This window comes from Theobroma cacao, chromosome 5 (assembly GCF_000208745.1).
Source record: "Theobroma cacao cultivar B97-61/B2 chromosome 5, Criollo_cocoa_genome_V2, whole genome shotgun sequence".
Classification (NCBI taxonomy): domain Eukaryota; kingdom Viridiplantae; phylum Streptophyta; class Magnoliopsida; order Malvales; family Malvaceae; genus Theobroma; species Theobroma cacao.
The window spans coordinates 21387600-21397325 of NC_030854.1; the positions used below are offsets into that span (position 1 = coordinate 21387600).

General features: G+C 30.8%; 1 long non-coding RNA gene across 1 annotated transcript; it reads left to right on the top strand.

Annotated features, from left to right (window-relative positions):
* Positions 1626-5278, top strand: LOC108662076. Its single transcript, XR_001927853.1, has 2 exons — positions 1626-2181; positions 3078-5278. It is a non-coding gene; the product is annotated as an uncharacterized LOC108662076 (long non-coding RNA).

The following is a 9726-nucleotide window of genomic DNA, read 5'->3' on the forward strand; positions in this document are numbered from 1 at the left end:
GGTAATTAGTTTGAAACAATTAGTTTTTTTTTTTTAATTTTTATTTCAAATACCTAACTAATAATTTTTAAACATTTAGATGGGTTAAAAAGAAAAAAACTCAATTCTTAGTCAATAATTTTTTATGCCACATCATCTTTCACGTTGCATTGACATCATCAAGATGACATGTGAACATGCCACATGGCAAATGACATGGCATAAAAAATTACTGACTGTGTCGTTGACTAACTTTCATTAGTCAACGATTAGAAAGAAGAGCTTATTTAATCCAAAATAATAGTTCAGGGACTTATTTGAACACAATAAAAGGATAAAGGCTAAATTGACTTTCTTGGTATAGTTTAGAGACTTATTTTTTCTTATTTCGTCAAAAATAAGTTTTTATACTTTTATTATATGCAATCAAGGTTTTATACTTATATTTTGAGTCAAATAAGTCCTTATGACAAATGATTAACTTATTCAAAATGTCATTTGTTATTTTATGCCATGTGGTGCTGACATGACATACTAAAATATTATAATTGATGATAATGTGACATGTTAATTTGGTATTATAACAAGACTATATGGTATTTTTCACCTTCCACGTTAATAATGTATCAGTGCCATGTGGATATAAAGTATTAAATGCTATTTTAATTAATGACAATTACTCAATCATTAGTCATAAGAGCTTATTTGACTAAAAATAAAAACATAGGAGCTTGATTGAACACAATAAAAGAATAAGAACTTATTTGAATTTTTTAAAATAATTTAGGGGTTTTTTGAGCATTATGCCTTATTATTTTTGTTATAACAACAATCCTAGGCCTAATATTATATTCACTAATGTTAATATATATATATATATAAGCAATATACTAATAAAAAATAACAAAATTATAAAAGTTATCAACTCATAAAAACACGCATGTAAACAAAATACATCGAATAAATAATTTTACCTAAAATTGTAAGCTACTTTCTTTAAAATAGTGCAGGACAACGAGAAAAAAATATCTAAAAGCATATAATTAAAAGAGGAGAGTTACATGGATAAGATCTATAATGAAAGCAAAACATGTGGTTGAAATTAATTCTGTTGAGGAAGCCAGATAGCCAATGTAACTTTTGTTGGTGTGTACAATAAATAAACAAATAACAATGTGATCTTAACCTTTATTAAACTGTAATGCATAATATTTGGTTATAGGACAAAAAAATACAAGGTAAATTTTAATTTCGGGACCAATTTAAATTTATTATATATATTTTCATTGGCCGAACAGCTCACCAATCTCAACTAGAGACTGACCTCAAATAGGATTTTAGGTTCGGGTTCTATCCAACTAATGATATTATTAAATATTTTTTTGTTTCCAAAATATATTTAAAATATTAAAATATTAATATAAAAATATTTTTAATATTTTAATGATAATAAAATTTAAAGGAGATGATTGGACCTTTTAACCTAGGTGTCAAAGGTGCCAAATTGGGTTAAGTCTGATCCGTAGATACCTCTAATATATATACTAAGGGATTTTTAAATTGTTTGGGAGGTCTAGGTTCCTAGATTTCTATAAAGATGAGTATGATTAAAAGAACTTTGGGTTCAATTATAAATTATCAATTCCATACGTATAAATTAAAAGGTAATTAATAAAAAAGAAATGAAGGAGAGCCAGACCAAAGGGTTGGTTTATTTGTGTTGTGCACATAGGGCATCTACGCATGATTTAATACAAGATTATCTACCTTTTCTGCTCACATTAAAATTTTTATTATTTGATAGCTAAGATAGAGCACCAGTTGGTTGCAACCGTACAACCGATCAGAATTGATGACAATTGCAACTGTCGGCTTGGTTATTTGGTGACTGTTGCTAGTGTCGGTTATGACCGACGACTTTTAAGCGACTACGAATCACTCACCGGGGGCACTCCCTCCCTACTTGAATTGATCAAAAAATCGAGGGGGTGAAATTCCAATAATAGGCCTCATTAATCCCCCATCAAACCCCCTTTTCTTTCTTCCCCTCCCCCAATTTCCAATTGTTCTGACTTTGAAACCCTAAAAATTAGAAACCTCCCCGACTCCCCCCTTTTTTCTTCCTCCTATCAACCTGTTACTGCTTGTGGCCGTCTCTTGCCGTCATCTATCTTCCTCCTTGCCGGCTGCCTCAGTTTCAAGGTATGTTGAGTTGTTGATTTTAACACCCAAATTGTATTACTATTAAGTTTCTAGATTTTCTTTTTCTTTTTTTTTTTTGGATAGCTTTAATGAAACTATCACAGAGATGAAATTTTGAAGGGTTAAGGCCTTTGGTTGAATAGCTTGAAGCTTTCCATTGCTTTATTTGTTGTTTCATGGAAATCAAAGTAGGGTTGGAATGGAAAATGAATGCCATCATTTTTGTTGAGAATTCAAATAGACTCGGTTGGAGAGACACCATTTAGATTTTTTATTATTGATTGATGCTTTCATGTAACAAGTATTTTTGGTTTATATCTTTCCTATTTTATTGGTTGCTAACTTGCTATATAGACTGTGTTTGTAAGATATTTACTATCTTATATTATTCTATAGTTTATAAATAAATAAATTTAGTTTTGGGGTAATACTAATAAATTTATAAAAACACATTTTCATGTACCTATTAAATCAATGAATTTGACTAGTTAAAGGACTAATTATATGCAAAGTGTCTATTTATTCTTGATGTATTATGACATATATTGGTTTAGGAATAATTGTAATGAAAAAATAATCATGATTTGTATTTGCTTAGTTGTATTTGTGCACTTTTTTTAATCTTGGAAAAAAAATGTAAAGGATGAATTACATTTCACCTTTGGGCTTAGGGGTTTAAGAAAGACTACCTTAGGCTCTAGTATCTATTCTCTTGTCAATTTTATTAAATTATATTATTGTACTTTTAATTAAATTTTATTAAATATAACAAGTCATTGAATTTTTTTTACCACATTTAGTAGGAAGAAAATGTTATGAGCAACTTGGCGCCATTAAACAAATGTAAACCAAATTTACCTATATGATGATTAATTAATTAATTAATTTTTTTGTAGATGTCAAATGAAATTGAGGAAGATATAAGTTTGGCAATCAATGACTCAGCATCTACACCTCATATTGATGCAAGTGCTACTGAAAGCAACATAAGAAGTGAAGTGGTAAGTTCTAAACAGCGAAGCAAAACGAACCATTTAATACGTCATCGCTTGTGTGGGATCACTTCACAAAATTTGATACTGATAAAGGTAATCATAAAGCTAGATGTAGTCATTATGATAAGGTTTCACATGCTGATACAAAAAAAAAATGGAACATCTTCTCTAAATAATCATGTTAAGGTTTGTCTAAAATTGAAAATGCTCTATGCTAGTGAAGAGAGTAATCAAATCAAATTATTTTTTTATCAAAAAGAGATAAGTCTTTGGGTAGTTGGAAGTTTGATGAGGATGCAATTAAGAGGAGTTTAGCTGAGATGATCATTATAAATGAGTTGGCTTTTAGATTTGTGAAAGCTCAAGGGTATAAGAAACACATGAAGGAAACATGTCCTAGATTTTGTATACCTTCACGATGGACCATTGCTAGGGATTGTTATAAAGGTTTATGCTAATGGAAAAACTTGTATGAAAAAATTTTTAAGATCATGTCCTAGTAGAATATGTATCACTACAGACACATGGACTTCGGTACCAAAAATTAGTTATTTGTGTCTGATTGCTCATTTTATTTATAAGGATTGGAAGTTACAAAAAAATATTTGAACTTTTGTCCCATTACTAGTCATAAAGGTCAAGCTATTAGGAAGGCAATTGATAAATGTTTGGTTAATTGGGGGATTCAAAAGATTTTATCTATTACTGTTAATAATGCTAGTTCCAATGATGTTCAAATAGGACATTTAAAGAAAAAAATTAATGTTGCTAGAACTATTATTTTAGGAGGTAAATTTTTTCATATGAGATGTGTTGCACATATTGTTAATCTTATTATGACTAATGGATTAAAGGATATCAATGACTCAATTGCTCTTGTTAGAGCGACAGTGAGATATGTTAAACAATCTCTTTCTAGATTAACCAAGTTTAAGGAGTGTGTTGTTACTGCAAGAATTGATAGTAAGTGTTTATTGTCTTTGGATGTGGGCACCAGATAGAATTCTACTTTTTTGATGTTAAATACAGTTGTGAAATTTGAGAGGGTTTTTGTATCATTTGAGTATTGTGATAGTAGTTATAAAAGTGAGCTAATGAAGAATGGAAATAGGGTGCCCGATGATAACGATTGGGCAACTGTTATGAGGATTTCTCTTTTCTTAAAAGAGTTTTATGATATGACTATGAATGTTTCAAGTACATCTTATGTTACTGCCAATTCTTTTCGTGATTCTATTTCTAATGTGTATGGCACTTTGAATGAATGGCAACAAAGTCATGATGTTGATTTGAAGTTTATGGCAATGAGAATAAAAGTTAAATTTGACACGTATTGGGGGAATGCGGAAAAAATTGAATTTGGTGTTATACATTGCCTCGATTCTTGATCCGAGGAAAAAGCTTGCTTATGTTGAATTTACTTTGGAAGATATGTATGCTCCCAAGCAAGCCTTGTTGATGTTTTCTTTGGTGAAAAAAACAATGGATGAGTTGTTTCAATGTTATAAAAATATATTGCAACCTCAACCTTAATCTCATGTTGGTGAAAGTGGTCAAGAGTCTTAAATGTCAACGAGACAAGTCACCGGTGGTGAAAGTGGGCATGGCAGTGCTATTGTTTCGAGTGGCAAGGACCTAATAACTACTAAGAAAAGATTGGGTGCATTTAAGAGGCATCAATTAAACAATGGCTTGGAGAAACAGAAATCGAAATTGAATAAATATTTATCAGAGTTTATGGATGATGATGCTAGTGAGGATACTGACTTTGATGTTCTCATGTGGTGGAAACTCAATCAGTATAGGTTTCTTATACTTGCAGCTATTGCTTGTGATGTATTAATAGTTCCTGTATCAACAGTTGCTTCAAAATCTGTTTTTAGTACCATTGAACATGTGCTTGCTGCATATAGGAGCTTTTTTACTCCTAAGGTCGTGTAAGCACTTAGTTGTGCTCAAGATTGGTTATGTGGAAAAGCACGTGGTGATCCAGAGTAGATTGAGGATGATTTGGACGAGATTGATAAACTTGATTTTGGTAATTTTTTCTTTGTTTCTTTAATTTTCATTTAATTTACCATAATATAGTATCATTCTATATATTATCATATCTTTTTCTCAATTTATTTCTTTGTTTCTTTAGTTCTTTGTTTAAAGATTTTACCATATTTGTTATTTTATTTTTTAAATTTGTCAAAGCTTACATTAGAACTTATACATAAAGTTGAGTCTGAGTCTAACTCTGAGTAACGTGTTATTTTTATCCACTATTTTCACTTTTCAAGTAATATTATTATTAAATGTTTGCATATTTACATTTATAAGTTATTTAGATTATCTTAATACAATTATTTATACTAATTATTTTATATTTTAATATTTTTAAGAACATATTTTGAAAAATCATTGAATTGGAGTTAGAGGTCCAAGTTCAAATTTATGTTTCGAAATTTAGTAATTTATATTGTGTAACTCCTAACTTTTATGGATTTGTAGTATGTATAATTTATTACTTTATGTTGTACTTCTCGCATTTAGATTAATTGCATTGCATATTATGTACAATTTATGAAAAACTTTTGCCCTTAACTTTTCCATTATATTTAATATTTTTGTTAAACAATTTAACAAATGGTGTTTATTGCTTCTTTACAAAAATAAATTATTGATTTTGCTTTCTTATAAATAATGATATGGTGTTTATTGTTTTTTTATTAAAAACTTATATAGTGTTTAATTATATAATTAAAAATAAATCATATGGGTTGGACTAATTATTTAAACAACATGGGTTTGATTTCAATTAAAAATATGAGCTTGACACAATTTTAAGTCAAAGCCCAACACAAATTTTTCAACTTTTATTAGCTTAGGGCCATTTAAGCCCAAGCCCACCCTAAATTTCAACTAATTGAAACTGACTGAAACCAAGGTCGACTTCGGTTGAGCAGTTTTTTGTTATAACCGGTCAGCTTCGGTCGGCTAAAATTTCTCATTATTTTAGTTGATTTTGGATTCTCCCAAAACCAACTAATGCACTTCCCCATTGATAGGTAATCTTACTCCCCAAAAGGTTGGATAAACAAAGAGTTAAAACAGTTAGCTATGCCTTGGAGATTTGGAACAGGAACTCTTACATTATCATTTCTTCCACCCAAAAGTTTTGCCTAATTTTGTTTCTTTTCTAGCAATGCATTACAAGTGTACTAGAATATTAAATGTTCATTAATAGAATTATTACACATTTTTTAAAAAGCTTTATATAATTTTTTTTTATTTTTATAAAAGAACATAACAGCTCAAACTTACAATCTTTATTCAAATTTCACTCTATATTAAGGTGCCTATGAATTGAGTCGTACCTAGCTGACATTTCTAAAAATTGCGTTCAAGCTCAACTCAACTTGTCTATTTAAAATAAATTTAGTATTACAATATTAACATATTTAAAATATTATTATATTAATATTAAATATTCTTAAATATATTTTTTAATTAAAATTAAATAAAGAATTTATTAATATAATAGTATCTCAAATTAAGAAAAATCATGTTTAAAGTGAAGCTCAGGCTTTGTGAACAATCAAACCCATAAATAAAAAGGTAAAATACTTGGCCTTCCTAAATTTTGCTCGCAATTCCACATAGGTCTATTTGTATTCGAATTACATAGTCTACACCAAAGGAATATCTTTTGCTAAATATCTAAATTTTGTTGTTTGTCATCTGTTAGTTTCTCCATTTCTTTGATGATGTGACAACATTTTTAGGGCAATTTTTCCCTTCTTTCAATGTTTTTCTTGCTAAAACTAAAACTCCCTTAAACCAAAAGCCAAAAATTCAAGATTTCTTATTGATTTTTGGCACTCTAATTGCAAATTGACTTGTGAAGAGAACCTATAAACCCATGTTTGATTTTGGTGGGTTAAAAGGCGAAACGTGGGAAGAGAAAATGAAGGTTGAAGGGCTTATTGAAATTCCCTAAAGAGATGGGATGGGAAGAATTATTCCAAAAAAGAAGAAATGATGAAATTAATAAAGGAAAAAGATCATTTCAAGAACCACAGATGAATTTTACCCTTTAAGCTTTTATTATGTGCAGTCTTACTTGAGAACTTTCATTTCAAGAACCATTAATGGATGTCATGAAAGAGTTAATAGGTATAGTAGCTTAAAAAAATAAAAGTTGCAGAATAAGCTCTAACTCTTCCATTATATCCATTTGTGGTTCTTGAATTGATTCAAAGTAGGGGTGAACATGGGAAGAGAAAATGAAAGTTGAAGGGCTTCTCGAAAGTTGTTTGATAAAATTCCTTAAAGAGATGGGATAGGGAAGAAAAAATGGGAAAAATCCAAGGCTTTTAAATGTAATTTTATTTGATAAATGTTGTTGTAAGTTGTTGAAATATTGAATGCAAAAGTTACAGGGAAAAAAACTAGAATAGACATAAAGATAGCAAAACATTTCAATATCTTGAGTTTTTTGTCTTGTGACGCTGGTTATCTTGAATTAGTTATAACCTGATTCCGATACCTTCAATACATACATAATAGACTTGAACATAACAAGTAATAATTCGAAGTAGGCACAACCCTACAAAACCTGTCACTGTACTTGGCCAAATCCAACTTTTTCTTAATTTTAAGTGTTACTTGCCTTTCCTATGTGCATGCCTTCTGATACCGATCATAAAACCTCTTCATTATTTTTTCTATAATTTCTTCAAACAAAGACATAATGGGTTTACTCCTCATAAGCCCAATCCAGTGGTTGAAGCTCTCGACCATGTTATTGTTACATGGTCACTCTTCACACTTGGTCAAAGTTGTGCCTTGTCTACAGTGTGGTTGATTTTTCCGTCAACCACTTGTATGCTTGATCATTTTCAACTTTAATGTTCACCATGGCTTTATTCCAATCCCACTGGTTGTATGTTTTGAGAACCCTTCAGAAGTTCACCTTCATGTCAAACCCCAAAATCCTTAACCTAAAATTGCTATAAAGATGCCTACCACGCCTTCTTTGAGTGGCATGGGGCATTATTTTTGTAATTATATCTTCTAGGCCTTGCCATATAAGAATACATAATAGTTAATAAGTAATTAAGATTAACTAATTAAATGGACAATAATAGGAGTTTAGGGTTTACCTTTTGCCCATTACTCATCACTACTAATGGTTTGTTGAAGTCCCTAATGACAATATTAACCAAGTTCAGAAACCAAGACCAAGAGTCATCATTCTCTAACTACACCACAACAACAGTAATAGGAAATAGAACACAATTCCCATAAACAACAATAGTAGATAGTAAGGCCCATCCATATGGCCCTTTAAGGTGGTAGCCGTCAACCCCAATGAAAAGCCTACACCCATTGTTGAAGCCTTACCTAAAGCATCAAAGCATGGGAAAAACCTTTTGAATGTCCAATGCTGCTCAACTTAAGCCTCTCTAACCGCATGATAGCTATGCTTCCAAGATTTGTATCCTTCACCATTTAGGCATCCAGCTAAGAATAGGACTTACCATGAGTCTCTTCAGACTTTTCTCTAGCCTTTTTCTTTGTCTTATACAGCTTCTTAGAATGAACACTCATTCCATACCTCTATTATAATTCATGCTACATCAGATTGTATAACATATTTAGGTCAAAGTGTAATTGAGCAGTAAGTTTGTTGGCAATCCAAACACTTGTAGTGGCAAAATTATTGTTACTTATCCTAATGTAAGAGTGTTCATCCACTACTTTCCTAATCTTAAAGGTTTTCCTATCCAAACATAAGTTTTCATGAACTATCCACTCATTGCCATTTCCTTCCTTGTACCTAGTTTTTTAATTTTTGGCTCTATACAACTCTATCCTTTCTTGGATCATATAATCAATCATCACCTCCCTAAAGTGATGCACATTTGTAAACAACATGTTCTTTATCACTAAAACTTTCCCATTCTCATCATGAACATAAGGTATGCCTTTAAGGGACCTATCTATTGCTCTACCCTCCTTGTCAAATTTATCACTATCTTGGTTCCCTTCCTCTACGTCAATGCCTATATCAGAAAAACCATCATTCTCTACATATTCATTAATCTCAACATTCTCCTCGAACTTCCCTTGAAACTAACTTATCTTTTCGTTACTTTCTATCTCAAGCATCAAATCTACATATTCAGTGGATACATTTCTCCATCAATGTCCCTTACTGAATCACTGCTTTCCCTATCTGAATCATTACTTTCTTCATCACTAATACCAACTGCAGTAAAAGGTCCTTCACTAACTTTGCCTTCACTAATTTTACCTCTACTTTTACTTGAACCTCAACCACCTTTACTTGAAGTTCCAACTTCAACCTCTATTTCACCAACTCTACCTTCACCATCTCCACTTGAAGTAGAGGCATCCAGAACACAATAATTAAACTCACCAATTTCACCTCTACTAGCACCTAATGCAGCATTCATGGGTCCAATAAAGGCACATGCACCAGCACTTTTGGCAATAAAAGACTTACTAAATTCCTTTGTTTGCAGTGGAACAGCAAGAA